Source organism: Miscanthus floridulus, chromosome 9, assembly GCF_019320115.1.
Source record: "Miscanthus floridulus cultivar M001 chromosome 9, ASM1932011v1, whole genome shotgun sequence".
Classification (NCBI taxonomy): domain Eukaryota; kingdom Viridiplantae; phylum Streptophyta; class Magnoliopsida; order Poales; family Poaceae; genus Miscanthus; species Miscanthus floridulus.
In genome coordinates, this window is record NC_089588.1 from 29,713,605 (window position 1) to 29,738,989 (window position 25,385).

At 45.0% G+C, this 25,385-nt stretch overlaps 1 pseudogene; it reads left to right on the top strand.

Moving 5' to 3' along the window:
- The first annotated feature begins 23,293 nt into the window (after positions 1 to 23,293).
- On the top strand, positions 23,294 to 23,909 carry LOC136479562 (uncharacterized; annotated as a pseudogene).
- The last annotated feature ends 1,476 nt before the right edge of the window (positions 23,910 to 25,385 follow it).

The window sequence follows — 25,385 nt, forward strand, 5'->3', positions numbered from 1 at the left end:
CATCATGTCTTCGTATTTCTTCAGAGGTGTGAGAATGGGTAAGGAGGTGAGGTATGCCTTGAGCTTCTTGAAAGCTTCGTTGGCTTCTTCTGTCCATTCGAACTTGTCTGTCTCCTTTAGCAATTTAAAGAAAGGTAACCCTTTTTCGCCCAGTCTTGATATGAAACGATTGAGGGCCGCCATGTAGCCTGTTAGTTTCTGCACATCTTTGACACTTCAAGGAGGGCCCATCTCTGTTATGGCTCGAATTTGCTTGGCGCTTGCTTCGATTCCGTGATGACTGACCAAGAATCCGAGTAGTTGTCCTGAAGGAACTCCGAATACACACTTGTTTGAGTTCAATTTCCACCTCCATCTTTTTAGGTTTTCGAAGGTCTGCTTTAAGTCTTCAATTAGTGTATCCGGGTTCTTTGTCTTTACTACTACATCATCCACGTATGCTTCTACGTTTTTGCCGATCTGATCACCGAGGCACGTTTGGATCACTCTTTGGTAAGTGGCACCAGCGTTCTTGAGTCCAAATGACATGGTTTTGTAGCAGTAGGCACCGAATGGAGTGATGAAAGATGTCTTGCTCTGGTCTTGTTCCTTTAATGCGATCTGGTGATATCCTGAATAGCAATCAAGGAAGGATAATAGGGCAGATCCTGCTGTTGAATCAATTATCTGATCAATGCATGGTAGCCCGAACGGATCTTTCGAGCAGTGTTTGTTGAGATCTATGTAGTCGACACACATGCGCCACTCGTCCGTATTCTTTTTCTTTACCAGAACTGGGTTTGCTAGCCAATCTGGATGGAGGATTTCTCTGATGAATCCGGCTGCCATTAGTTTTGTAATTTCTTTTTTAATTGCTGCCTTCTTGTCGGGTGAGAATCGTCGTAGTCGTTGCTTCACAGGCTTGGAGCCTTCATTGATATCAATTATGTGCTTAGCCAACTCTCTTGGGACCCCTAGCATGTCGGTCGGCTTCCAAGAGAAGATATCTTTGTTGTCCCGAAGAAAGTTGGTGAGCGCGAGTTCCTATTTTGCCGAGAGGTGGGCGCTGATGGTTGCCGTTTTGGAGGGATCACCGGTGCCCAGGTCGATTTGCTTGACGTTGGCTTCTTTTGGTGGTGCTAGGATGCTGGGTTTTTTGGCCGGTATCACTAGCTCTTCTGGGATCATTTCTGCTGCAACAGCGGCTATTTCTTTTCTTCCATCGGCGGCCTGTGCTTTTGCTGCAATTTGGATTGCCTGAACATCGCAGTCAAAAGCGCGCTTCAAATCACTCCGAAGAGAGAGAACACCGTTAGGCCCTGGCATTTTAAGCAACAAGTACGGATAATGTGGTATCGCCATGAACTTTGCTAGTTCTGGGCGCCCGAGGATTGCGTGATATGATGAATCGAAGTCTACAACTTCAAACTTGATGAACTCTGTACGGTAGTTCGAGGGAGTCCCAAAAGTAACTGGTAGAGTGATTTGTCCAAGTGGCAATGCTGCCTTGCCGGGTACTATGCCATAAAAAGGCGTACTTGTTGGTGTAATCATCCCGGCGAGTTGTAGTCCCATCTTCCTTAGAGTTTCTGAGAAAATGATGTTGAGTCCGGCTCCCCCATTGATTAGTACTTTTGTGACAGTCATACCGACAATAGTTGGATCTAGAACCAGTGGGTAATGGCCTGCGTTTCCTACGCTAGTCCATTGGTCTTCTCTTGAGAATTGGATTGGATACTGTGGCCAGTTGAGATATCTTGGGGTAGCTGGTTCTGCTGCCATGATGGTTCATAGCGCTAGCTTTTCTTGATGTTTGCTTCTAGAATTTGGGACCCCGGCAAAGATTACTGCTACTGTCCCCCTAGATTTTTGGAATCCCTTGTCTTCGTGGTTGTCTTCTTCTTTTTTCTGATTGCCTTCTTTGATATTTTCCTTACTATCCTTTCTTGTGTATCGATCTTTGAAGGTGTAGCAATCTCCGATGGTGTGATTTCCTTTGGGGTGTAAGACGCAACGCATGTTTTCAATGTCGTCATACCTCCTAGGCTTGGAAAACTTCCTTGATTTGTCAGTGACTGCTATGGTGTTGTCTGGTCCATGTTTTCTTTCCTGATGTCTGTTATTTCGAAGATTTTGCTTGTCCAGGTTGTCTCGATTGTTTCTATCTGGGAATCTTTCTCGTGTCTTTTCTTCTGCGGTAATCATCTTTTCCACTGTTCATCTGAATTCTTCATTGTTTCTTGGGTTTTCTTTGCAGAAGTCTTGAAATTGCCACCTAGCCATGATCCCGTGAGAGAAAGCTTCGATTACTTCTCATTGGGTGATGTCATGTACTTGAGCTCGTAGTTCGCCAAATCGTCGATAGTAATTTATGAGACTTTCACCCCCTTTCTACTTGAGTCCTTTTAGCTCTGCGTGGGTGATTGGGTGTGTAATGATACCCGTGAAATTTTTGCAGAAAGCTCTTTGTAGGTCCTCCCAATTTTTGATTGATCCTAGATTCAATTTGTCAAACCACTGAAGGGGCATGGTTTCTAGGGTTATGGGAAAGAACAAGGTCTTGATGTCATCATCTCCTCCGGCCAATTCAATTGATTGCGAGTAAATCCTAAGCCACTGCCTTGGTTCGGTCTTGCCATCATACTTGGAGTGGTTGGACGGCTTGAACTTGTGAGGCAGTCGTATTGAAGCAAGTCTGTTTGCAAAACAGGGGAATGTATCATGCGTTCTGGCTTCTGTATATTCTGTTTCAGCGCCCCCTTCTTGCCAACTGTTGTCTTGGTGAGAGTAGTTCTGCGTGGCTGTCCGAGTAGGTGCTTTGCTTCTGGCCTTTCTTGGTTGTTCGACTCGGTCGTTTTGACTATGGTTTTTTTTACTTTCTCTGTTGTGACTTTCACTTGGTCCAAGTCTCTCGAAGGCGGACTTCCTTTGATTTTGATCTTCCTGCTCATGAGATGTTGCCCTTCTGTCGTGCGTCCTTAGGACTGTTGATCGGAGGAAGTGCCAGAGCTGTTCTTGTTTTTCATTAGGATGTGAAGTCGCCCTGAGTTCTTCTAGTGCTTCTCGGATCTTATCGTAGGGTGTATTCGCTGCTCGTCCTTCTTCGACCTCTCGCTCTGATTTTCTTCTATTGTACTCGGCTAGATCTGACTCATTTTTGATCCAAGCTTCCTTGCGCTGCTTAGCACGGTGTTGACGTCCTTGTTTCAATTTGTTCTTTCTTTCTCTGGCTTGCCTCTGACTCTTGGTCTCACCATCGTGCCCCTAGGTAAATGGTGATATGTTGGACTCAGATTCATCTGAAGACTTGACGTCGGGTGCTTCTAGGGGAACTAATGGTGATCGAGGACGGCGAATCATGAATACTTCTCGAGCATGAGTTGTTCTGTCATCGGCGTTGGTTTCCGTACTATCAGAGTTGTTGATAACTTCAGTAGAGGCTTCAAGGTCGCAGATCGAGTCTCCTTCTTGGTAGGGTAGAATTGTTGTTGTCGCATTGTCGACTAGTTGGGTGCCGCTATCCTCAGGAATAGAACCTGGCCAGTGGACGATGCAGTCTTGAGATGTTATAGTTAAGATGAGACCTTCTCCTTTCCTTGCGGGGTATCCCGTGGGTCCCGCACCGACAGTTGCAAGCATCTATTTCAAATGTTTCAGATGTTTTTGAGGTATGTTGCAAGTGTTTCATACAGATGTTACAAAATTAGATCGGGATGTTGCATATGTTGCAATGGTTGTACACATATGTTGCAAGCGTCTATCCCAATGTTTCATCTATTTTTCAGACGTATGTTGCAAGTATTGTTTATCTGGATGTTGCATATATGTTTCACACATATGTTGCAAGTAGTGTTTATCTGGATGTTGAGGTTGCATATGTTTTGCAATGGTTTCCAAGTGTTTTCAGGTTTTTGCAAGTGTTTCAAACGCATGTTCCAAGCGTTTAATTTGCCTTCATACTTATGTTGCAAATATTGCATCTGGATATTTCAAAAGTAGATCGGGGTGTTGCACATGGGATGCACGTGGAAAAATGAGGGGGCGCAAGCGCTCCCCCCGTGAGTGTGTAGCGTAGGCCCCGCGTGGGCGTGCGAAATGGAAGCACATGCGAGGGCGTGCTGGCACGAGTGCGGAGTGCAGCGCACAAGGGAAATGAATCGGCACGGGCCACGTAGCATCCAACGCATCGATATCCGACCGGACGTCCGGGTGCTAGCAGTTCCACGTGGTCAAAAGTTACGAGGGAAGAAATCAATTCAGCTTCAGTTTCAGGTGGTAGGGTTTTCTGGAGAGAAGGGCAAGTAAACAGGTAGCTGCATTTGGTTTGGTTTTTTGAGTTTCTCGGTTTTATACACATTGTATAAATTGCCATGTCGTTCCATCGTAACTGCCGGCGCAATGTCCGGTTGTGGAAGCCATGCATGTCGCTGCTGCTCCGCCGCACCACTCTACCGCTGTGCCCGACCGCGCTGCTCTTCAGCTGCTACTGCCACTCGCAGCCAGAGTCTCCCGAGCCTACCTACCGGCAGCCATGGCCGTGAGCCCAACTGCTTAAGGAAAGAACAAATACGCATTTGCAAATAGACCCTCAACTTTCTCTCTTTTACTTTGAAAATGTTTATATATTGGCCTATTTGGAAGCCCAGTTTTAAACCCAAAACCAGTGTAAATTATGGGTCCGTAAATTTTTATAGCTGAGTCCTAAAAATGTTGTTTGGATGTCCGATGAGGCCCTTTAAATTATATTGGTTTTGGACCCTTTGAGGAATAACTTACATTTTAGCTCTTCGATGAGTTTTGTCTTCGCCGACCGAGCTTCATCTTTTTCTTTCTCTGCTAGTGCCTTTGCTTCATGCGCTAGTAGCACTTCGGTCTCTGCCTCCGCCTTCGCCTCACGCGCCAGACGCGCTTCATTCTCCGCCTGCGCCTTCGCCTCAGGCGCCAGACGCGCCTCGGTTTCAAGCTCTACACAGATGAAGGTTACTATCATCCTGGGTAAATTGAGGACAAGAAAGCATTACGCTGTAGGGCCTAAGGCCTCACCATTCTTAGAATCGACGGCTTCGCATAGCTACTCTGTTAGCTTCCAGTTATCCACCTCATGTTGCGCCATTCGCGCTTGCAGCTTCTCTCGGTCGCCGTGTGCTCCAACCAACATCATCTCCAATGCCTCCACCGACTCACACAGCCTCTGGTTCTTGGTGATTGCCGGAGCAGCCCACTCCAGCTGGCGTGCACGGTTCTTGGAGATCTTCATCAACTCCTGTGGCAAACAACAGTTCACTACCATAATCTACAACTTCAACTGGTCATGTGGATTAACTTACTTGTATTTGGCTGGACACCGACGCTAGTGTTGCCTTGAGTGTCTCCACCTGTTGGCTCGCCTCCTCATCCTCCACGACTTCTACTGCATCTCTGCGGCATACAAAAGTCTGTAAGAGCTGAGGGGGAGGGTCCTGGGTATCTGGCGCTTCACGCTCAATTTCTTCAATGAACTCGGGGGTCTCCCTTGCTTGCTTTGGCACCCGGCTGTCTTATGCTCGGACGGAGGTACCAAGACCCGTCCTTGGTGATTGAGCTTGGGGACTGGCTCTTGGCTCTGGGTGACTGGTCGGCTCGGTGGCAATCTCCTCAGTTGTGGGCTCTGAGCGATGGGGGACTTCAACTCGGGCACTAGCCTGGTCTTCGGGTGCCTCCTGCGTTTTTTCCGGCTGTCCCGCACCGGTGTCACGAGCGCTGGTAGTCGTGGCACATGGTTTCGGCTCTTGCTAGGCATCGCTGACATTAACTGGGTGCACCTCCTTGGTTGGCGTTTTCCTGCAACACGATATCGTATCGTTAATACTTCAAGTTCGGTTTTGCTCGGACTAAGTCTGTGGCAACAACACTTAAGCGTTGGATCGCCTATGTGCAACTTTAAATCACCAGGGCTTGTTGGAGCTCCCCTGCCCTTCAGTCGACGGCACGAATCTTGAGAACACCGGAGGCGGCCAGTTCGCCTCCGGCGCTTCTGTACTCGCCATGGTGGCTCTCCCTGCCAGAGCCCCTCATCTGGGCTTGGGGACTTCGTCCCCAGTAAATCTTCGATCGGCCGCTCCTCAGGCTTGCTGGTCGGAGGCCTTGGTGGTAGGTGTCGGAGTGGCCATTCACGCAGTTCGCTGCTGCAGCGTCTCACCTCCGTCCTCATTGTCGTCCGACCAGTCTACAACGACCCGTCAGCGAGCCGAAGGCTCCCTAAAGGAGATTCCGCCACCCCTGCATGGTGGTGGCATGTTCATCTTCTTTTTCTTCTTCACCCGCTCCTCCCGGGCTGGTTGCTTCCCGCACATCGCCTATTGATGCTTGGTGGGTGTCTCCACCACGTCCTCGGATTTGGACGATGAGCTACTTTCCGATGGCGGACCTACCGGCAGTTGGGTCGGATGGGTATCAACACCCTCTGACCAGGTCTCGTCTGGCATGTCGGAGAAGTATGCAGCACTATTCTGTCCACCAGTTTTCAATAAGACATTAAAGCATCAACAAGACTTGACATTATAATGACTACAATTGATGCACTCTTACCGATGGTGACGGATTCGTGATGCTGTAAGGCCTTTGTTGGCCCAGGTTCCTCAGTCTTGTGTTCTTTTGAAAAGAGCTTCTGGGTGCGGGTATAGGCGTCCCCCTTTTCTACTCTCTCGGGGGGTTCCCAAGCAGTATCGTTATCCCCCGCGTATTCAAATGCGGGGTGGAACCTATCCTTGCTCGACTGGATCCGACGGTAGATGAAGTTGATTGCTACACCAACTCTGTCCAGGTTGCCTTGAATCTTCCTTAGTATCTAAAGGAGCTCCTCGACCTAGGTCATCTCTGTGCTGCTCAGCCTTGCCAACCAGTTCGCATTTGGCTCCGCTAGGTGGTCTATGTTGGCCTACAGGCTCGGCTCATCGTTTTGGATGTAGAACCACCTAGCAGTCCATCCCTTCAACAATGTGTTGAGGGGCACTTGGATGTATTCTTTCACCATACCATCCCATAGCTACAGATATACTCCGCCGACCACCATGGGAGATCTAGATCCGGAGAAGGGTTTGAGGCAGAAGAAGTGGCGAAAGAGGTTGAATTGTGGAGCGATTCCGATGAATGCTTCGCATAGGTTGATGAAGAGGGAGATATGAAGAATACTTTTGGGATTGAGATGGCAAAGGCTAATGACGTAGTACCGAAGAAGTTTGCACAAGAAAGGATGTGCAGGAATCCCAAACCCACGAACAAAATATGCCTCAAATACAACAAGCTCATTGGTGTCGGGGGTCGGGAACGCCTCACCTGCAGCAGGGCACCATCCTCTGGTCACCTGGTCTGGAAGGGTGCCTTCAATCACCATTCCCTCAAGGGACTCCTAAGAGCAGGTCGATTTGACCCACTCCAGATCACAGCGGATCTCGCCAGTGCTCTTCGCAGCATTCCCCCCTGACCTTTTCGGGCTCGAGCGGCTATGCTTCTTTCCACCCTTCGCCATGGATCAGCTCTGGTTGAGGAGGTGGTTTTGATTCAATGGGACTGTGCTCAGATCTGATTGAGGCAGCGCTGCGGTTGTGATGCGGCTGTGGCGAGGTGCGCGGAAGGCCAAATGCCAAATGCTTTTTGGTTGCGATGAAGAGGAAGCATCAGGCAATGTGAAGGGAGTGCTCCACGGCATCTGCATTTATATGGTTCGACCCCGACCTTTCGTCTTCAAGGTTTTTGGGAAACCACGCTGTGCCGCGCCACGTCGCTCGCGTCCGTCCAAATTCTCTACAGATGCTTAATGGGCTGGCTCAATAGGCCTCAGGGCATATTGAATGCATGGGCCTGCTTTGCTTAGCAATTTATAGTTTTTCTCCATGGTTAAGTGCTAAGCACTCTCCAATTTTCTCCATGGTTAAGTGCTAAGCACTCTCCATTTTTTCTCCACGGTCAAGTGCTATGCACTCTCCAATTTTCTCCACGGTTAAGTGCTAAGCACTCTCCAATTTTCTCCACGGTTAAGTGCTAAGCACTCTCCAATTTTTCTCCACGGTCAAGTGCTAAGCAATCTCCAATTTTCTCCATGGTCCAGTGCTAAGCACTCTCCAATTTTCTCTATGGTCCTAAGCACTCTCCAATTTTCTCCATGGAAAAGTGCTAAGCACTCTCCATTTTTTCTCCATGGTCAAGTGCTAAGCACTCTCCAATTTTCTCCACGGATAAGTGCTAAGCACTCTCCATTTTTTCTCCATGGTCAAGTGCTAAGCACACTCCAATTTTCTCCACGGTCAAGTGCTAAGCACTCTCCATTTTTTTCTCCACGCACTCTCCATTTTTTCTCCACGGTCAAGTGCTAAGCACTCTCCAGTATTTTCTCCATGGTTAAGTGCTAAGCACTCTCCAATTTTCTCCATGGTTAAGTGCTAAGCACTCTCCATTTTTTCTCCACGGTCAAGTACTAAGCACTCTCCAATTTTCTCCATGGTCTAGTGCTAAGCACTCTCCAATTTTCTCCATGGTCCAGTGCTAAGCGCTCTCCAATTTTCTCCATGGATAAGTGCTAAGCACTCTCCATTTTTTCTCCATGGTCAAGTGCTAAGCACTCTCCAATTTTCTCCACAGATAAGTGCTAAGCACTCTCCATTTTTTCTCCATGGTCAAGTGCTAAGCACTCTCTATTTTTCTCCACGGTCAAGTGCTAAGCACTCTCCATTTTTTCTCCACTATCAAGTGCTAAGCACTCTCCATTTTTTCTCCATGGTCAAGTGCTAAGCACTCTCCAGTATTTTCTCCACGGCTAAGTGCTAAGCACTATCCAGATTTACTCCAATGTCTAGTGCTAAGCACTATCCGGTTTTTTCTCCCATGATCTAGTGCTAAGCCCGAGGACTTCGTCCTTTTCACTTGATTCTTTGATCCTGCTACAAGATGTTATTCTATCTTATAGCAGGCTCGGGGACTAAGTGTGTACACTTCACCTAGTGGTGAGTGTAATTTTCTCAGCTAAGCTGGGAGTAGATTATTTGACTAACAGGTTGCTGATATTCTTTGATCCTGCTACAAGATATTTCTCTATCTTCTATCAGACTCGAGGACTAAGTGTGTACACTTCACCTTGCGGTGAGTGTACTATTTTTTCCTCCTTACTGGTCTTTAGCTAAGTTGGGGACTAGCTGTGTGATAGGCTAAGCCTTTGGAGTCTTCTATTTTTTGACCCTAGCACAAGGTGAATTCTTCACCTAATGTTAGGCTCGGGGACTGAGGGGCTACACTTCACCTGGCGGTGAGTGTAGTGCATTTTTCCTAATTTATCCTCCTTATTGACTAAGTCATGGATGATAATCATCCAACTTTGTCAACGAAGCCTAAGTGTGTACACTTCACCTAAGGTGGAGAATTTTTAAATTTTAAACTTGAGCTCCTTACATCCTTCTGTCAAGCCTTACTTGAGTAAAGTTCGAGGCCTGTTGATCAGTTAAACTGGTCGGCACCTATTTTTTACTGGTCAGATTAGCGCCTAATTTTGTTGATCAGATTACCAGTTAAACTGGTCTGATTGCCAGATTAACTGTCTAATTCTAGGTTAAACTGCTCAGACTTGTTCAAGATAGCGTTGCTCAGCGGATACAAGGTGCTCGGGGACTAGCTGTGAGGGGTATAACCCTAGGTACCCACGACAATGGACATGGGCCATACCATCAGGGACGGTCCAGCCCACAAGATCAAGACGTGTGGTGCAAGGCATTGCTCGGCGTGCAGCACAAGGCTTCAGGAAGGAATCTTGAAGATAGAGAAGGATCTGTTCGGATATGTTAGATATTGTATTTCTTGTAAAAACTTACCATGTAACCGAATAGATCTAGATCTAACTGACCTGTAACCCTACCCCCTAGCTATATAAGGCAGGTAGGGACCCCCTCAAAAACATCTCATATCATCTCTTCTCTCATTATACAATCCACCAAAGACACATGACATAGGGTATTACGTCAATCTGACGGCCTGAACCTATCTAAATTGTTGTCTCTGCGCCTGTGACACCATCCGGTTCCTATTATGCGCACCTCCACTGATCATCTACTACTGTGGGTATACCCCTCAATAGACTACCGACTAGATTTCATCGACATGAAGGAATAATGGAAATGAAGGCCGAAGAATTCTGCTACTTAAGGCAAGGTGCAATGATAGTGAATCAATACATCCGGAAATTTATGAAGCTATCTCGCTATGCTCCCGAAGATGTTAATACAGATAAGAAGAAACAGAGATGTTTTAGAAGAGGATTTAACTTAGTACATAGGACACAAATGATTACGCACATCTATCCAGATTTCAACACCTTGATGAACCACAATATTCTATTGGAAGAAGAACGCTCAAAGATGGATGGTGAAAGGAAGTGTAAGTTCAACCTGCAACATGCCTGTCAGCAGGAAAGGACACAAAGGGTCAGGACCAACAACACTGAACCAGTGAAGTATCAGTCAACCATGCAATATAGATCACCTAGAACCAACTCTCAGCAAACCACATCCGCCTATCGAAGCTACAACAACAATAACCAGCCTAAGAGCAACAATAATGCAGCCTCAGAGTAGACATGTTTCAGATGCCGACAACCTGGACATAGAATCGCCCAATGCCCATATGCAAACCAATCGGTAGCCTCTGCCCCTGCATCATCTACACCCAGCAATAGGACAGCCGCCTCAGGAATTGGACGCACTGGACCTCAGTATTCTGGACAGCAGAAAAGGAACCCTCAGACCTTTAGTCTAGGCTGAGTCAACCACATGAATGCATAAGAAGTGCAGGCAGCCCCTGATGTCATGTACGGTGAGTTCCTGGTAAACTGCAAGCGTGTTGTTTGATTCTGGAGCCTCACATTCGTTTGTTTCTGCTTATTTTGTGCTTAAAAATGGTTTGAGAACGGTGTTACTCCCCACCACTCCTTTGATACATACCCCCGGAGCTATCCTCAAATGTTCTCTAAAATGTCCTCGAGTAAGAATAATGATCGATGGAATCGAGTTCCAAGCAGAATTAGTAGTATTAAAGACATAAGGACTAGATGTGATACTAGGAATGAATTTGTTAGGAAAACACCATGGTAACATATCCTGCAGAGATAAGATAGTGACACTAATAAATCATAATGGAATAAAAGTAGAATGTCACCCCAAGTTCTAAAAGCTCAGCCAATGGTTTGCAACATAGACGCCAAGAATGTTGAGGAAGTGCCAGTAGTATGTGAATACCCCGATGTATTTCTAGAAGAGTTACCCGGAATGCCACCAGACAGAGATTTGGAATTTATCATTGACCTGATACCTAGAACTGCTCCAATAGCAAAGTGACCATATCGAATGGCAGCCAATGATTTAGAATAAATAAAGAAACAATTGTAGGAATTACAAGAAAAAGGATACATTAGACAGAGTTCATCACCATGGGGATCACCAGTGTTGTTTGTGAAAAAGAAGGATGGAAGTTTATGTATGTGTATTGATTATCGGTCACTAAATGAAGTCACTATCAAGAACAAATACCCACTACCAAGAATAGATGATTTGTTTGACCAACTAAAAGAAGCAAAATACTTCTCAAAGATAGATTTGAGATCGGGCAACTACTAGTTGAAAATCCAACTTTGTGACATACCAAAGACAACGTTCGTGACACGGTATGGACAATATGAGTTCACAGCGATGCCATTTGGATCAACAAATGCGCCCGCATATTTCATGAACCTGATGAACAAAGTTTTCATGGAGGAACTAGAAAAATTCATTGTGGTGTTTATTGATGATATTCTTATTTACTCAAAGAGTGCCAAAGAGCAGGAGCAACATTTAAGAGTGATATTGAACAAGTTAAGAGCACATGAGCTATACGCAAAATTCAGCAAGTGCGAATTTTGGCTACAAGAAGTCGCTTTTCTGGGACATATTATCATAGTAGATATAGTAAAAGTGGACACAGAAAAGGTCAAAGCAATCTCGAAATGGAAACAACCTTCAAATGAGACATAAATTCGCAGTTTCCTTGGACTAACTGGATACTATAGAAGATTTATCGAAGGATTTTCCAAAATCGCTACGCCAATGACATCCTTGACTCAGAAAGGAAATGAGTTCAAGTGGACAGAAGCATGTGAAAAGCGCTTCCAAGAATTAAAGAGAAGGTTAACAATAGCCCCAATACTCACTTTACCAGACATTCACAAAAGTTTTGTAGTATATTGCGATACCTCCCGACAAGGACTCGGATGTGTTTTAATGCAAGATGATAAGGTCATCGCTTATGCCTTCAGACAACTAAAGACGCATGAAGAAAATTATCTGACACATGATCTGGAATTAGCAGCGGTAGTACATGCACTCAAAATATGGAGACACTACCTCATTGGAAACAAGTGTGAAATATTTACGGATCATAAGAGTTTGAAGTATATTTTCACTCAACCAGATTTAAACGTACGACAACGGAGATGGTTGGAATTAATTAAGGATTATGACCTGAGAATACCATCCTGGTAAGGCCAACGTGGCCGCGGATGCGTTAAGCATAAAATCCTATTGCCACTACCTCACAACCCTAAATCGAAGACCCGAGTTAGCATAAGAAGTCCGCCACCTGAATCTACAAATTGTACCACATGGCACCCTGAATATCCTGCATATACTACCAACCTTGGAAGACTAGATAAAAGTAGCCCAAGAAAAGGACAAAGAGATACAACAACTCAAGAAACGGAGTGCTGAAAAAGAGACCCAGGGATTTAAAGTTGACGAGCAAGGGATACTATGGTACGAAGATCGGATATGCGTACCTCAAGATGAGATGCTTAGAAGGCTGATATTGGATGAAGCACACCATTTAGCATACGACATCAACCCAGGATCCACCAAAATGTACATGGACCTCAAGCAAAAATATTGGTGGACAAGGATGAAAGTAGACATCGCAGATTATGTAGCACAATGCGATACCTGTCGGCGAGTTAAAGCAGAACACCAGTGACACGCGGGACTACTTCAACCACTACATATACCGGTATGGAAATGGGATGAGATCAGCATGGACTTTATAGCAGGGCTGCCCAAAACACACAAAGGAAATGACTCAATATGGGTCATAGTAGATAGATTAACTAAAGTGGCTCACTTTATCCCAGTGAAGGCCATATGTCAGGGAGATAAACTAGCACAATTATACATAGATAACATCCTTTGATTACATGGGGTACCAAGCCGAATTGTGTCTGACAGAGGTACATAGTTTATGGCATGTTTCTGGAAAAGTCTACATGCTGCCTTGGGAACACACTTAGATTTCAGCTCCGCCTATCATCCTCAAACAGATGGACAAACGGAAAGGGTAAATCAAATATTGGAAGACATGTTGTGAGCCTATGTACTAACATATGGAAAAGATTGGGAAAGGAGTTTATCATTCGCTGAGTTCTCTTATAATAATAGCTACCAGGCAAGCCTAAAGATGGCACCATTCGAGGCACTATATGGAAGAAAGTGCTAAACACCATTAATGTGGTCCAAAGTTGGAGAAAGAAGCTTATTTGGACAAGACATGATCAAAGATGCAGAAGAACAAGTAGCCAAGGTCCGAGAAAACCTAAAAGAAGCACAAAGCAGACAAAAGAGTTACGCGGATACCCAACGCAGGCCACTAGAATTTCAGCCAGGAGATTTTGTCTATCTAAAAGTATCCTCGATTAGAGGCACCCAAAGATTTCAAGTCAGAGGAAAGTTAGCACCACGGTATATCGGACCGTACAAGATCATTGAGAAAGTTGGAGCTGTAGCTTACCGTCTAGAGCTACCTCCAGAAATGTCAAATATGCATGATGTGTTCCACGTATCACAACTAAAGCAATGTTTGAGAGTACCAGAAGAACAAACACCCTTGGAAGTAATGGATTTACAGCCAGATCTACAGAACCAAGAAAGACCGATTAAGATATTGGATGTTGCCACCCGACAAACAAGAAGGACCGCAGTAAGATTTTGTCGAGTACAATGGAGCAATCACACTGAGGTAGAAGCCACATGAGAAAGAGAAGATCTCAAAAAGGAATTTCCATATCTATTCGAGGATCAGTTCGAATCTCGAGAACGAGATTCTTTTTAAGGGGGTAGGTCTGTAACACCCTGAATTTTGACCCAAATTTAAAAATCACTAAAAATTTGAACTTTTTAAAACTTTACATAAAATAAAAATCACAAACTCCAAAAAGAATTATTCACCTCCACAAGAATTATTTTAGGAATTAATTTAGCATAAATAATAAATCAACTTAATAATAAACTACTTGAGTGGAAGTGCATGGAATGTTTGTTGTTTGCTTGTGAACATATGGTGGTACACCCTACTTGAAAACATTTCAAATCTTGAATTCAAAATCATTTCAAACCATGAAATAGAATAGAAAAGGAATGAGAAAATAGGAAAGACCACTTGGGCTCAAACCTCCTACCTCCTTCCTTTCCTCTCCCTTGGCCCGCAGACGCAGCCCGCCTCCCTCTCCCTTTTCGCTCTCGCCTTGGGCCGCAGCCGCTCGGCCTAGCCTAGCAGCGCACCGCGCCGCTCCCTCCTTTCTTCTCCCTCTCCCTCACTGACGCACGGGGCCAACCCATCAGCCCGTCCTCTACCTCGCCACAGCAATGCAAATACCACATCGCTGTAGGCCACCTCGACCGCGTTAGCACCCGTTCCGCTCTGATGGTGTGGATAAGGACACGGGCGAGCTCTGGAAGCTTCCCGACCCCGCTTCTCTCTCTGCCTCCCCCTCTCTTCTCCTCTTTGTCTCTCTGCCACCATGGCCATGAGTCGCACTGAGCTCGCTCAACCGTTGCGCCATGGCCAAGCTCTGAGCTCCTGGACAAGAGCACGGATAAGGACACACTATGCCGAACCTCCATAGCAATTTGAGCGCGTGCGCTGGTGAGAAATATCTCCAACGGTCGGGAGATATTTCCTGCCGCTGGCACCACCATGGCCGGCCTATAAATAGGCCCGGCCGGTGACGCTCCGGTCGCACCACCACCACTACTAGCTCCACCATAAGCTAGAACACACCGTCTCCCCCTCCATTCCTCCTCTCCTCCTCTTGGTAGCGCGCTAGGGTAATTCTCCCCAAATCGAGCGCCACCATCGCCATTGGAGCCGCCTTCCCCTTCCTCCTTCTCTGTTGGGTCTCGGGTCGATTGGAGTGGCCAGAGAGTTCTAGAGCCTCCCCTCTCCCTTCTACTGCACCTATTTCTCCCTCTCTCCCTCTGTATCACCCCACCACCGAGCACCGAGCTCCGCCGCGCCTCCATGAACGCTGGCATGCCATCGGCGACGCTCGGCTAGGCAATGCACCACCACTAGCACTTTCACCACACCACCTCGTACACGTACACGTATTTAGTTGAATGGAATAAGGCCTCTAAGTCTGTTTTCACTACACGAAGCCGCCACCGCCGTGCCGAGCTCCCATCGCCGTCGGCAACCCGTCACCGGCTGCGGCTAGACCTCCCAAGCACCATTCACCACTCCACTACCCGCACTGAGGCTCGACATCGCAGGTGTAGCGAACTCCGGCAAGCCCAAGCTCTTCCCCATGCTTCCATCACCGTGCCGGCTGTCGTTTCCCTCTTCCCCCTACTCCTCTCACTGCCGGGTGGGGACGATTGGAGACGTCATTCCATCGCCGCTTCGTCCCCATCTGTCATCCTCTCTCCTCTCTCTGCCGCATGGGCCTAGGCACATGACACCATCTCCACACTGATGCTAGGCTGGCCCACACCGCTGGCTCACATGTCACACACACAGCACACACACGGTAAATGCTATAGGTACCCGGTTAGTGTACATAGAAGGCTATAAAACCTATTTCCCGACTTAGAAAAATTCCCAGAAAAATTTGTAAATAAACTAGGTGCACTCAGGAATTTGACCATATAATTTTCACTTATTTTCCATACACCAAAATATTACCATAAAATCCATTTAATTCTCCAACTATAATTAAAATTCTAAAAATCATAACTCTTAAACCCTAACTCCATTTTTTGCGAAACCACTTCCATAAATCTTCTAAAAATGAACACTATCAAATCCACCTAGTACCACCATATTGTTCTATGCTTGTTTTTCTCTTTTATTTTCAAGTTTGGCGGTAGTTTTATTTATTAAGCGCCGACAAACAGAAGACAGTGAGTACTAGGAGAGTGAAGACCCGGACTACGTAGAGGATCCAAAAGGAGACAACAATGACGTCAAGTCCTAACTCCCCTTTCCACCACCATCACACCTTACCACTACCACCCTAAACCCTCTGCTTTCCATTCCTCTAATTAATTAACTAAACTTATATTATTCTCTCATTATGAATTATGGATTACTATGAATTATGAGTTTGATCATCAAGATATGAATTTGATGATATAATAAGACGTATGATGATGCCCTGCGATCACTATGATATACATTAACCTGAGAATAATTGTGAATTATAACTTGGTAAACCTAAACTTGATATCGACAAGGGGCGAGTGCGGGGTAATTCATGTGGTATGGATTACCTTGGCAGGATTGCCTAGTGAGGGTTCCTATTGGAAGATACTCACCTCGGTCACATAAGGACCGGTTCATAGGCCATCTCACCAAGCCAGATATTACGTACAACCATATGTCTATATGGGTAGACTTTATCTCACACCCCATTAGATAGAAGTATAATTTCTACTAGGAGTCCGGTTTGGCAGTGGAATATCAGGAGAAGACCCGGTTGCTAAGTGATATGCCGTGGTCCGGTTGGCGTGGTTGCTAAGTGATCCTCCACATTAAGCCCCTTGATTTGGCTGAGTTCAAGCCCCTTTTATTGACTGGATGATGTGGTATCATCTGGGTTCTTGAAATGGATGATGTGGTATCATCCGAATTATTGACATGGATGATGTGGTATCATTCGAAGTTTTCCAACCCTTGAGAAGCCATGGTAGAATTGTATGGACATCTAAGGTCGCATACTTTCTGGTACGGGGTCTCATTAGGCCTATTCCGTCCACTGATCATGGAAGGGACTGCGCCTATCATGTGGGGGAATTTGTACACCTCTATAGAGCGTATTGAATCTATTCGAATAGCCACATCTTTGGAATGGGCAATCATTGGGATGATGTCACTTATGATTAGATTTACTTTTATGTGTAATGAAATGGAAATAATGAGATTTATTAATCTTTAATATTAACCCGGGAACTGGTGAGAATGATAATACTCTACCAGGGCCCAAACCTTTAATTATGACTACATCACCTTACCAATTCCACCTCCACTATCATCATCCACCACCACCAAACAGCCTCCATCATCCACCTCCACCAAACAACCTCCATCATCCACCACCAACAAACCTACACCACCCACCATACCCTATGGTTAGGGCTTGCTGAGTACGTATGTACTCACCCGTTGTTGACTTTCAGATAATGACCTCGAGGAAGACTTCAACATCAACGAAGAGGCGAACCATGAGGATTAGGAACCACTCGAGGATTAGCGAACCGTTGGAAGGAGTCTTAGGATCTAGGATTTTGACCATGCTCAAGCATTCCTGTGGAATAGAGTGTCGCTACGCTATTAAATACCGCTTAGTAGTTACCACCCCGCTGTAATAAAATGCCGCCTCACGGCAAATAGAACAAGTTAGACTTATAAAAGCCTATGGCTATGCCTTTCGAGACACTTTTGTAAGACCCTATTTCTAGATATCAATAAAGCTTGGTATTTTATAAATCTATGTGGCATTTCTATTATCGAGTGCGTACTTGTGCATGATCCTGGCGCAACTATAGATGCACTTTCGGAGTCTAAAAACGAGGGGCTGACAACTACAAACCACATCCATCCAACAGGTCATATCACAACCACAACCATATCCACCGTATCATGACACAAACCAACCTTAGACTAACCATCTAGCCTGCTGGACTCCAATTCTCCATGTTGCTAAAAACATAACCATCCCACATGTTGCATAGTTCATTATCAATATTAACATTAAACCCAACCCAACCCAGACTGCAAGGCTAATCTTGAAACTATTCCCAACCGACCCAGATTTCAAGGATGATATGTCAAAAGTCTAGTAAACCCTAACATGGGATTCAAATTTAGACACAGCACACGAGTAAAGTTCTAACTACACTAACTCAAAATGGGCTTCAAATTCGGCTTGATTAGAGATATCAAACTCTTGATCTTGGAAGTTCACTTACTCGATACCTTCTGTAGAGGAGCAACAAACATGGCCCACAAACCAAAATAAGAACAGTACACTACACATTGGAAAAGCATACTATAATATTTACTAATATGTATGTTTTGTTTCTACAAACTCGTGAGCGCAAGAACCACCTAAAACGGAGCTACGGCTAGAAAGATATGGGTTTTTTTTAAGTTTAGAGGCAAAGTTGTAATTAAAAAGGTCATATTTGTATATATTTTCAAAACTAGGGATCAAATGAAAATTATTTCAACCACAAAAATATTTTATAAAGTTTAAAGGCTAATTTTCAAAAGTGCCATTTTGAAAATTATTTTATCAATTAAAACATATTAATAACATCATAAATAGGATTTATGACATCATTAATCAATTTTAAAAATACAAATATATAGATTTTATAAATATTTTTATTAACCAAAAATGGATAAATGACATCATTATTAGATATAATGACATCATTAACACATTTAAAAAACAAAAAAAAAACTCATTTTGTTATTCTGGTAGGGCCAAAACACAAATAAACATAGATAACTAGAGGTAGCAAGGGAATTTGCTAAGACACAGAAAATAGTGGACGGATTTCAAGAAAAGGCTAGGTCAGCGAAAAGGCAGGAGATCACCATGAACACTTTGACAGAGTTCTCGGTGAGGGGATTGAGGAGGGTAGGAGACCGAGGAGGGAGACGTACTGTGGTGCAGGAACATCTGCGAGCTCGAGAAACACCACGATGGCCACGAATTCTTGAAAACGAGTAGCAACGAATGAGTAGCAAATTGATGGTGTCCCAATGGAGAAGAAATTGGAACCAGAGGTGGTGCGATAAGGAGATCGACGGCGGCAACTTCGGCTCGACAGAGCTCTCGTAGTGGCGCTACAGTGCAGGGGAGGAAGCAAGAGCGGGCGAGGTGGTGGCAGATTGCGCTTGCAAGGCTTGGGACAGTTTTATAGGGGCAGAGAGGGATGGGAGAAGACATTTTTTTGGAAGACATCACTAGAGGGGTGAGAGCCTCACCTGAATAATTTTCCACGGAAACCAGCGAGGCTAGGAATGGAGGGTGCAAAGCACCTATTATAGGGATAACCCCTGAAGGTCATAGAATTAGAAGACATAGTGGAAGAGAGGAGGATTACAACACCAACAAAAACAAAAGTGATACAACAACAAGGTTCAACTACAAGCTCAGCCTACATCCGGTGTGAGTGCGAGCACCCCGCTCCCGACCTGTGCCACCACCAAAGACTGACTCTAGAGATCTCTAATCCATAAGCTGAGTAGTTGTAAGGTACAGAGTCTGGTCTGACAGACGATAGCCAAGTAGCTCTAAGGCATTGAGTCAGAACAAATAGGCGACAACCGCGAGTTGCATCGCCTATGAGAGCATGTGTTCCAACCGATGCCCACCTACGCTATTTGGGGGAACTGTTGACGGTGAATATGTCATACTTTCATATACTAAAAATCACCGTCAATAGCCTCGAATCAAAGGGAGATGAGCATATCATGAGCGTAATTTATCAAATAACAAGTTCCACTTGTACTTGAGTATTTCTATGCAGATCCAAACTAAATGGAGCAAAGTGAGCTGGTGGACCCACTGTTGGTATTTCTTATGATCAAGTAGATAATTCCGCAAGCGCACAGAATATATCGTTGTAGCACTTCACCTGAGAGTATTCTAGGGTATCGTTATTTATATCCTAAGGGAAAGCGGTGGCTAGGAATAATAATAAACAAGAGATCCTAATGTTTACCACAACTTGTACCATTTAGTGTAGAGGGGTAATTGAATATTGGATACGAAGGGTGTGGAAGCAAGTACAAAGTAGCTCAAAGATAACTTAGTAAGGTATAGCTAGGTGGAGAACAACGAGAGAGTCAAGGTTCCTACGATTCTTACTTTACTCCTATGGTTTATCTTAATCACACACTTACAACATAAATAGATTGAGACCACATGACGGGTATACTAGTAGGTGAGAAAGTAGAAGATGTAACTCCTACCCGAAGCAGCTACACAATTGATGCTTGTCTTACCTTTTAAAAACTTATCTCGAACACGTGGTGGAATACAAAGACTAGATAGGCCCTATCATAACCTACTAGCTACCACAAACAATCCATACAACAAGCAACAACCAAAGGCAAGATAGTGTATAAGCACCACGCTTACACCTTCTCTTACTATTCTACTTGTGATCACACAGGCCAAATAGAGCACCTAGTTAAAGCCGGTGATCATATACAAGTGTGGGTTCTAGATCATTGATCTAGTATATAACAACTATATGCTAAGACTAACCAGAACAACACTACAACTAGTATAGAGTTGCACAAAGTAAATGCTAAGTAAAGTAGAGCAAGAATTATATATTAAATAAAGTAAAAGTCTTACAAAAATAAAAAGGTACAAGAAGTATACTAGACCAGAAGACTAGCTTCGGGAACCTAATTAGAGCTCGACCCTACTTCTAACTCCCACACTAGACTATCCTACTATACGAAGATAATGTGGAAGTAAACTAGAGAGCTTCTTTGCTTCTTCCTAGCTTTCATGTCTTGAGAGGAGGGGTATGAGCCTCCTTTTATAAGGAGAGGTGGAGTAGGGGTTACTCCAACGCCACGTTAGCGATCTGCGTGATCATCATCATGAGCCATTAGATCAAACTGACCTTGATGGAGGGTAGAGATTAGACTTGAGCATGGAGGCATGCAATGAGGCGGTGGCAAGGTCGGTAGAGCCTTTTGGGAGGTCACCCGACCTCCCCTATGATAGGTGGGCCACCCCCTCCATACTTGTGGGACCTCCAGGGAGCTTCCTTGTCGGGTACGAGCTGTTGTTGCTCCACTTGATGTCGGTTCACCTTGCATGTGGGTCCATCAATCCATGGGTGTTCATCTCCCACCATTGAGAGAAAGCACAAGCTTCATCCAAGGGTGGAGATTGGCTTGGGAGCGCTTGTCATGGCTTGTGGTGACATGGAGTGACTGGTGGGACCATGGGTGGGGCTGGCTGACCCCCTATGTGGGTCCACTAGCTCACTTTTCTCCATTGAGCTTGGATCTTCATAAAAATACTCAAATACAAGTGGAACTTGTTATTTGATAAAATATGCTCAAGATAGGCTCATCTCCCTTGTACTTGAGTATATCATGAGCATATTTTATCAAATAAGAAGTTCCACTTGTACTTTAGTATTTCTATGGAGATTGAAGCTAAATGGAGCAATGTGAGCCGGTGAACCCACATAGGGAGGGTTAGCTCACCCCACCAATGGGCTCACCAGCCACTCCATGTCACCACAATCCATGCCAAGCACTCCCAAGCCAATCTCCACCATTGGATGAAGCTTGTGCTTTCTCTCAATGGTGGGAGATGAACACCCATGGATTGATGGACCCACATGCAAGGTGAATGTTGGCGGTCCTTAAAGGCCAAATCCGACCGCCAAATATGATAAAAATAGAGGAGAACTAACTTGCCTTACTCGCATTTTTTATTTATATTAACATATTTCCACATGTATTCGAGAATAAGTGTTTTGCAGGAAACATTTATGGAAACCACAAAAAACATGATCGAAATGCGCAAAGATACAAAGTGTAATGCCATCCTATGAGAGCACTAAAGGAAAAGGCCCATCTACCTGACTCAACTGGGCCCGAGCATGTGTAGACACGGCCCAAGTCCAACAAGAAGCCACCCAGAACAAGGTGATCGTGGGGTGGCACCACCTGGGGTCGCCCGACCCTAGGGGTTGCTCGACCCCTTAAGTGCACTGCCCTCCTCCAGCTTGTGCGTGGGCCCTCTACATCAATGTCCCAAGACAGTGCCACGCGGGATCCTGGAATATTCCCTGCAAAACTGACGTTAGGACTAGTATAAATAGGAGGGAGAGGCATCCCCCACTACACACACCACATTTGAGCCTATCTCCTTCTCCACTCTTGTACTCTTCCTTTGTAGTAGTTTGGAGCTAGGCTAGAAGCTTTGTTGGAGATCTTGGACTTCTCAGAGTTGATTTGGTATGAGAAATATCATCAGCTTCCTTATGGCCTTGTTCTCAATCTATCGTTGTTATGCTTACGATTCAGAGCTTAGTTCATATGATATTAGTTTACCATATGATACTCTATGCTCAATCATTTTTGCAATATATATATTTAGTCTAGTCGATCTAAACTACGGTGGTGGTTTGTTGTACCTTTAGGTTTGCCCTTGTCTTTGATTGTCGATCCGTAGGGTCGAAGCTCCTGGGGGCAAGGGTAGTTTTCATATACACAGGCGTTGTGCTCGGGTATATCAAGAACCAGCGAATATGACTGTGCTCTTGCTGGCAGACCAGTGCTCGTTTGGTCTCCTCGGGTGCCTGGGTGCTTAGAACTAAGTCCTAAACATGTATTTATTAAATCATCTGCTAATCTTTGCATAGCAACACTAGGATACTTGTATGACTGCTCCTGTTTAGGTTTTATTCTTTATTCTATTCCTGAGATTGGCTCATGTGTGTCACAGTATCCAAATTTATCATGGTTTACCCCTGCTATGAACTTTGGTCTATTATACAGCAATGTTATCTTGTTCATGTACCTAATAGAGACTTTTATACCAACACCTTCCCATGGCAAAATATAAATTACGATACCCTGAATACTTCCAAGTGAAATGCTACAACAGTATCTCCGTGCGCTTACGGAATATTTCTGTAAACGTTAAGAAATACCAACAAGCATTTCTTGCGCCGTTGCCGAGGAAGACATCGGATAGAAGAATATATTAGAACATGTTCATGATAATATGTCTGTGTAGTAAACATTGCTCATGTAGGCTAATTCTGCTTGTTTTATCCTATTGTAGATGAAAACAGGATAGTGTATGAGTGGTTTCAACTTGCCGACAAACTTCATCGAGAATTTGGAGTCACTCCTAAGGAAGACTAGACACCGTTTCATCCTTCCTTCCATCACTTTGCCGGCAGATGAACAAGTCATCGTAGCACCGTCCGTATCGAACACGATGGCACAAAAGACTCTGCGCGAGTTCTCCATCCCTGCTGTTGCCAATGTGCCCGTTGGGCCCAACATCAATGTGGGTGATGCAAACTTTGAACTAAAGACCGGTCTAATCACGATGGTGCAGACTAGTCCATTCCATGGACTGCCTAGTGAGGATGCCAACGCTCACCTACAACAATTCCTGGAACTTTGTGACACCATAGTCATGAAGGGAGTCAACCCTGAGATTATCAGACTCTGTCTATTTCCTTTCTCCTTCCTGGGGAGGGCAAAACAGTGGTTCTATAAGGACCGGAAAGCTATTGATACATGGACCAAGTGTTCCACGGCGTTCCATTCTAAATTCTTCCCGATGGGTAAAACCAATGCTCTTCGTGGAAGGATTCCAATTTCCAATAGACAACATCTGAATCTATCCTAGAGGCATGGGAGAGGCTGCAAGAATACATCCTCACCTGCCACACCATGGGATGGAGAATTGGCTAATTCTCCTGAACTTTTACAACGGGTTAACGCCCATATCAAGAGCTCACATAGATGCTGCCGCCGAAGGAGCCTTCCTCTCACTCACGATCAACAGAGCTATGACTCTAATTAAGAAAATGATCTCCAACTAGGGCTGGAGTGAAGAAAGACTCAGCATCCGACAAAAAGGCATGCATACCATGAAGGAGGCAGATATGCTAGCCACAAAATTGGATCTCCTCATGAAGCGCTTGGACGAGCCCGTTGCCGAGAAAGAAGCAATGTATGGCACCGTCCAAGCACTTGACTCGCATATGACTTGCGAGGTCTGTGGGAACACAGGACATTCAAGGAATGACTGCCTCGAAACCCGCAAAGATGTCCTCTACATGAACAACAACAACGGGTACCATTCTAAAGGAGGCCAAGGGTGGAACAACCAGTCGCGCCCACAATACCAGGGAGGTAACACTACTTTTAATCCAATTTTTTCAAATCAACCCTCCCTGAAAGATCTTGTGTTAGGGCAAGCTAAAATAAACAAAAACATAACAAAGAAGCTTGTCTCTAATGATAAAATGTTAGAAACTATTAACTCAAAATAGAAGGTTTATCTTGCTCCATCAAAAATCAATTGAGCCTTAATAAAATGTTCGAAACACAATTAGCTCAAATTATTGCCGTTGTCCCTACATATGAGTCTAGGAAGATTTCGGGGCAACCCGAGACTTCCCGTGAAAATGTTAATGTGGTGACCACGAGAGGTGGTAAGTCCATTCGTGATCCACCGCACCCTAACCAAGCAGGGAAGGCTAACGAAAATAAGGAGGATGAACCTTCAACACAGAATGAAGTGCAAGAGGGGGAAACGGCCCCCCCAAGAGTTTGCTGACACAAGCTTCTTGCCGTTCCCCACTCGTACATGGAAGTCAGCCATGGATGAGAAGTTCACTCGCTTTGTTTCGATGATCGAGAAGATACATGTGAGCATTCCTTTAATGGATGTATTACATGTACCTTCATATGCACACTACGTCAAGGACATCATCAACAACAAACGACTACTGCCCACCACGAAAGTCGTTAGGCTAACAGAAGAGTGTAGCGCAGCTATACTCAACAAACTTCCCGAGAAGAAGAAAGATTCGGGGTGTCCCACGATCACTTGCTCTATCGGGACACAATGTTTTGATCACGCCTTGTGCGACCTTGGGGCCAGCGTCAGTGTGATGCCCAATATCATATTCAACCAACTAAACTTCACACATTTATCGCCAATGCTAATGCAGCTCCAGCTGGCCAATTCTTCAGTTCGCTACCGAGTGGGGATAGCCGAAGATATCCCGGTGAAAATTTGGGGTTACTTCGTCCTTGTCGATTTCATGGTGCTGGACATGGAAACCATAAAAGAATCACCGCTCATCCTTGGGCGACCTTTCTTGAGCACTGTGGTAGTGCAAATTGATGTTGGAGCTGGAGAAATCCGCTTCAACATCAACGGCAAAGAAGAGAAGTTTGACTTTCGGCCTAGGTAGGAGCAATGCTCCATGATAAGAATCAAGTACGGGCCAAACCCACAAGGCATCAGAGAGGTTGGAATTCAACCTCAAAAGATGGATAGCCTCATC